A 5000-nucleotide genomic window follows, 5' to 3' on the forward strand; every position below is an offset into this window, starting at 1 on the left:
GGTAAGGAATTTTGGAGATTAGTCTCTAAGCATTTTAAGCAGGGTCATAAATTCTACAGAATATTTAATAGAAGAACCCTGAAGGTTAGCTATTCTTGTTGCAGAAATTTCGCCTCTTACATTAGCCAACATAATAGGAAGCTAATTGAGATTAGACATGGTGCCGAGCCCATTAAGAAATGTAATTTCAAAAACGAAAGCTCCTGTCCGTTAGAAGGGAAATGTCTAGTGAAAGGAGTAGTTTATAGAGCCAAGGTGCAAGTGGAAGGCTCATCGGAATACAAGACATACACAGGGGCTTCAGAAAATTCATTTAAAACAAGATTTTATTCTCATAAGAATTCTTTTAAATACCCAGAGAATAGGAAGAAAACCAGCCTAGCAAAATATGTCTGGGAACTAAAAGAAGAGGAAGCCCCACCTTTCAACGTGACATGGAGCATTCTGGACAGGGCGGCACCATACAGGCATGGAGCTTACAAATATAATTTCAAGTGCAGGCTTTGCTATTAGAGAAAATGCACATATTATTCAAAGACAATAATTCTTTGAATCAAAGAAGTGAGTTAATGAACTTATGTAGGCACGCGGCTAAATTTAAAATGTCGATATAAATATAACCATATGGATAGAGTATATATTTTGTATTTTGATTTTTGATTTTGATTTTGACTCTTGAGCGCTACGACGGACCTATAGCAAGTCTTATTGTTTCTACATATATATTAGGAAAAACCTACAAACTTTGTTTTCATGTTATTGTATTGCATAAGATTACCTTGATTATTTATATTACCTTGATTATTTATATTACCTTGATTATTTATAAATGGCCCAAAATAGGATGTTATATTTTATTTTATATGTCTTTCGTATATATTTTTATTAATGCACCCATTTTTTAAAAGCAATGTTTTTTTTTAAAAAAAGCAATGTTGTCAAATTTAGAATGTTTATATAAGTTTGTGTATAGCAAAACATATGTATTTGTAAGCATGCGTATCTGTGTATGTGTAAGTGAAAGTATACTTGTGCTTAAGCACGCATACGCACGACGGTATGTATATGTATCAATTCAAACTTGTGTATGTATACTGGCCTCTATAGATGCCAATAATATCGCTACAAGTTTTTTCCCCACCCCTCCTTCGTTCCTTTTTCTCTCTTTCCCTTTCTTTCGTTCCCCCTCCTTGCTCAGTATATGGGAATTGCTACATAGATGAAATTTAGCTTGCGTGCGAGACGGTTTGCGTGAATATATGTACACATGCTTTTATGTGTATAATTTAGATTCATATTCATACGTCTGTATATGTATGTATGGCGTTTACGCGCATCCTTTTGTGTAGTTGATATATATATGTGGATTTTAATATAAATATGTATTGCAGTATTTATACAGGTTTAATTTCTATGCATTAATTTGTACTGTCTCATTAACGGCAATAGGTTTTTTCCTCGGTTTTTTTCTCGGATTTTATAATTTTTATAAGTTTTTTTATATATATATACATATATTTTTGACCTTTTTGTTTATCGCTCGAAGATTGACCGTTTTTTCTAAAGGGCAATCAAACAAGTCCATTTCTTTTTAAAGGTGTAGCGTTTGTAAGAGTATAGATTGAATTAATATATAAGTTCCATTCTAGCAAAAACTGTCTGATGAACGGCAACGAGAAACTCAGAGTAACAGATTTTGTTGAATTTTCTGCTGCTTAAAATAAAGTATATATATATATATATATATATATATATAACATGAAGGTTTACGAAAATAAACAAAAGACGAAGGCAGGTTTACGAAAATAAACAAAAGACGAAGGCAGGTTGAGTACAAACAAACAATCGTATTAGTATGGCGCTCAGGAATAGAAATAAAACAAGTCTTTTACTTTTCGAGCCTACGCTCTTCCACAAAAAGATACACAGATAAGAAACAAGGAGAGAAAAAAATGCGTTTAGGAGCTTACGATCCAGCATGGCGTTCTGATTTCAGGCAGAAGTCAGAGATCAGAGATCAGACGTCAGAATGTCAGACGCTAGACGCTAGAGGGATAGTAGGAGAGGTAACATGGTCAAGTGACCTCGCCCCAACATGAAGGTGCGTGTGTGTATAAGAGAATGTGTATGTGCGTGTGAAAGAGGGCTGGTGGTCTGGACGTGTGTATGTACGTATGATGTGATGTGTAATGTCGTATGGTGTAGTGTAGTGTGATGTTGTGGGGAGGTGGGCGAGAGTGGGGTTTGTGGGGAGAGTGAGAGGGGGGAGAAGAGAGAGGCGGCGAGGAGAGAAGAGAGAGGAGGGGAGGAGGCTGAAGGGAGAGAGGAGATGAGGGGGAGAGGGAAGGAGGAGGGAGGGAAGGAGAAGGAAGGGGAGGGGGAAAAAGAGGGAGAAAGGAGGAGGGGGATCCTAAAAGAGGGGAGAGGGAGAGGGGGATGGGAAAGGATGGGAGGAGACGATGGGAGGGGAGGGGGAGGGAAGGGGATTGAGGGAGCAGAGAGAAAATGAGAAGGGGAATAGGAAAGAAAAAGAAGAAAGAAGAAGTGGAAAGAAGGGAAGAGGAGGGAAAGAGAGTAGGGCTGAAAAGATGAAGGACTGAAGAGAAGTAGGAGTCGGGGGGAGGTTAGATTAAAAGGGGGGGCGGGAGAGTTTACACCAAATGGCGTAAATGAGCGAAGAGAGAAGATTAATCCCTGTTCACGGCGCAAGCGGGAATCCGGATGGCCTCTGTGCAAGGACAATCCGAACACAGACAGGTGTTGCAAGGAGTGACCGGTGGAGCGGAAATGGCGTGAGACCGGTGTGTCATTGGCAAGGCGGATGTCACGGAGGTGTTCCGCGACCCGGTCAGCCAAACGGCGTCCCGTTTGTCCGATGTACAGGGAATGGCAGAGAGAGCAAGAGATGCAATAGATGATATTGCTGGAGGTGCAGTTGAAGGAGTCGATGATGCGATAGGGTCGATGATGGGTGCCAGTGAGGAGGGTGGTGTTGGAGAGGTAAGGGCAAGCGCGGTAACGTGGGCGGGAGCCAGGTTGGGAGGTAGAGTCAGGGAAGAAGCTGTGGACCAAGAGGTCTCGTAGGTTATGGGCTCGTTTGAAGAAGGGGAAGGGTTGGTTAGGGAAGAGGGGTGAAGTGGACGGGTCGGACTGGAGATGCCAGAAAGCTCGAAGAATGGTGCGTTGGAGAGTTATGGTGGTGGGATGGCAAGTGTGAGGAAAAGGGAGGCGGGAGACTGCAGGGCGGGTTCGGGGGAGAGAGCTGATGCACGGTCTACGGAACGTGCTCTGGCAAGCGCGGTGTGGATAGTGGTGAGGGGGTATCCACGTAGGATGTATCCAGAGCCATGAGTTGAGACTGAGTCTCAAAGTCATGGTCGTCACTACAGAGCCTACGAAGACGGAGGAATTGGGAATAGGGGATGGAATGCTTGGTGTGTTTGCGGTGGGAGGAAGAGAAGTTTAGGTATGAGTGTGAGTCTGTGTGTTTGTAGTGAATGGTGGTGTTAAGAGTGGAGTGATGAATGCTAACCGAAATGTTGAGGAAGGAGACAGAGGTGTTGGAGATAGTGGAGTTGAAGTGGAGGGCAGTATGGAAGGATTGAACGAAAGAGAGGAAGGAATGTAGATGTCCACGGGAGAGTGAGGTGACGCCGATAATGTCGTCAATGTAACGACCGTATAGTTCGGGAGTGGGACCAGTGAAACTAGAGAATATTTGGGCCTCAACATAGCCAACGAACAGGTTCGCATAGTTGGGGCCCATTCGCGTTCCCATAGCCACTCCCGAGGTTTGTTGGTAGAACTCACCTGCGAACGAGAAGCAGTTAAGAGAAAGGACAAGTTCGGCCAGACGAATGAGTGTGGAGGTGTCGGGTTCGGGGTTGGGGCGGAAGTCGAGAAAGTGTTGAAGTACCCGCAGTCCTTCGTGGTGAGGGATGACGGTATAGAGGCTCTGGATGTCCATTGTAAAAAGGGTTTTGGAGGAACCTGGAGGAAAGGAGAAAGCGTTGAAAAGCCGGAGAGCATGGTTGGTGTCGTGGATGTGGGAGGGAAGAGACGCCACTAGAGGGGCAAGGATACGGTCGAGGTATTTTGAGATGAGCTCCGTGGGGCAGTTACAGACGGAGACGATGGGGCGGCCAGAGTTGTTGGGTTTGTGGATTTGGGGGAGGAAGTAAATGGTGGGGGTGCGTGGGGGTGCGTTGGATGCGTGAGGTTGGATGCGGTGTAGGGGAGACGGGAGGACGAGATGAGGTCGTGGACAGTAGAGAATACCGTCTGTTGGTAGCTAAGCGTGGGGTCAGAGGACAGAGGGGAATAGAAGGTGTCATTGAGTTGGCGGAGCGCCTCGGCCCTGTAGAGGTCCACGCGCCACACCACCACAGCTCCACACTTGTCAACCGGTTTGATGACAATGTCAGCGCGCCGTTGGAGGGAACGCCTGGAGAAGTTGAACCGCTCCAACGCACGCTGACAGGCACCCGCGAAAAGATCCACTGCTAGGAACTGGCCGAGGGCACGCGTCCACAGGGATGGTTGGCGACCCAGGGCAGTGAAGCAGTCATCATCGTTGGATGCGGGTGGTATGTCGCGGAAAAATGCACTCAACCGGACGCGGCGCACAAAGCTGTGGACATCAGCACGCGTCTGGAATTCCTTACAGGATGGAGTGAGGGGGATAAAACGCAGACCCCTACTGAGGACGGAGCGTTCCGCCGCAGAGAGGGGAAGATCAGGGGGAATGGTAACAACAGACGGAAGTGGAGAAGGGGTGGATGGAATAGAAGTAGGAGGGGTGGTAGGGCTGGTGGAGGTCTGAGGGGGAGGGAGTGGGGAGGTGTGTGGGGTTGTTAGGAGGAACAGTGGGGTTAGGTGTGGGTGGTTGGAGCCTATCAGGAGGGGAGAAGGGTAGTGGAGGAGTTGGGGTTGTGGAATCGGGTGTGATGGAATAGAGGAGTGATTGGAGTTTACGAAGTTTTGTATTGGAAAGAAATTGA

General features: G+C 46.0%; 1 long non-coding RNA gene across 1 annotated transcript in view; it reads left to right on the top strand.

Moving 5' to 3' along the window:
* LOC118766852 overlaps window positions 1–3354 on the top strand; it is a 17899-nt gene extending 14545 nt beyond the window's left edge. The window contains exons 2-3 of the long non-coding RNA XR_005002762.1: window positions 1450–1461; window positions 3344–3354. This is a non-coding gene — a long non-coding RNA (uncharacterized LOC118766852). The remainder of the gene's footprint in view (window positions 1–1449; window positions 1462–3343) is intronic.
* The last annotated feature ends 1646 nt before the right edge of the window (window positions 3355–5000 follow it).

The sequence above is a fragment of the Octopus sinensis genome, linkage group LG18 (genome assembly GCF_006345805.1).
Source record: "Octopus sinensis linkage group LG18, ASM634580v1, whole genome shotgun sequence".
Taxonomy (NCBI): Eukaryota; Metazoa; Mollusca; class Cephalopoda; order Octopoda; family Octopodidae; genus Octopus; species Octopus sinensis.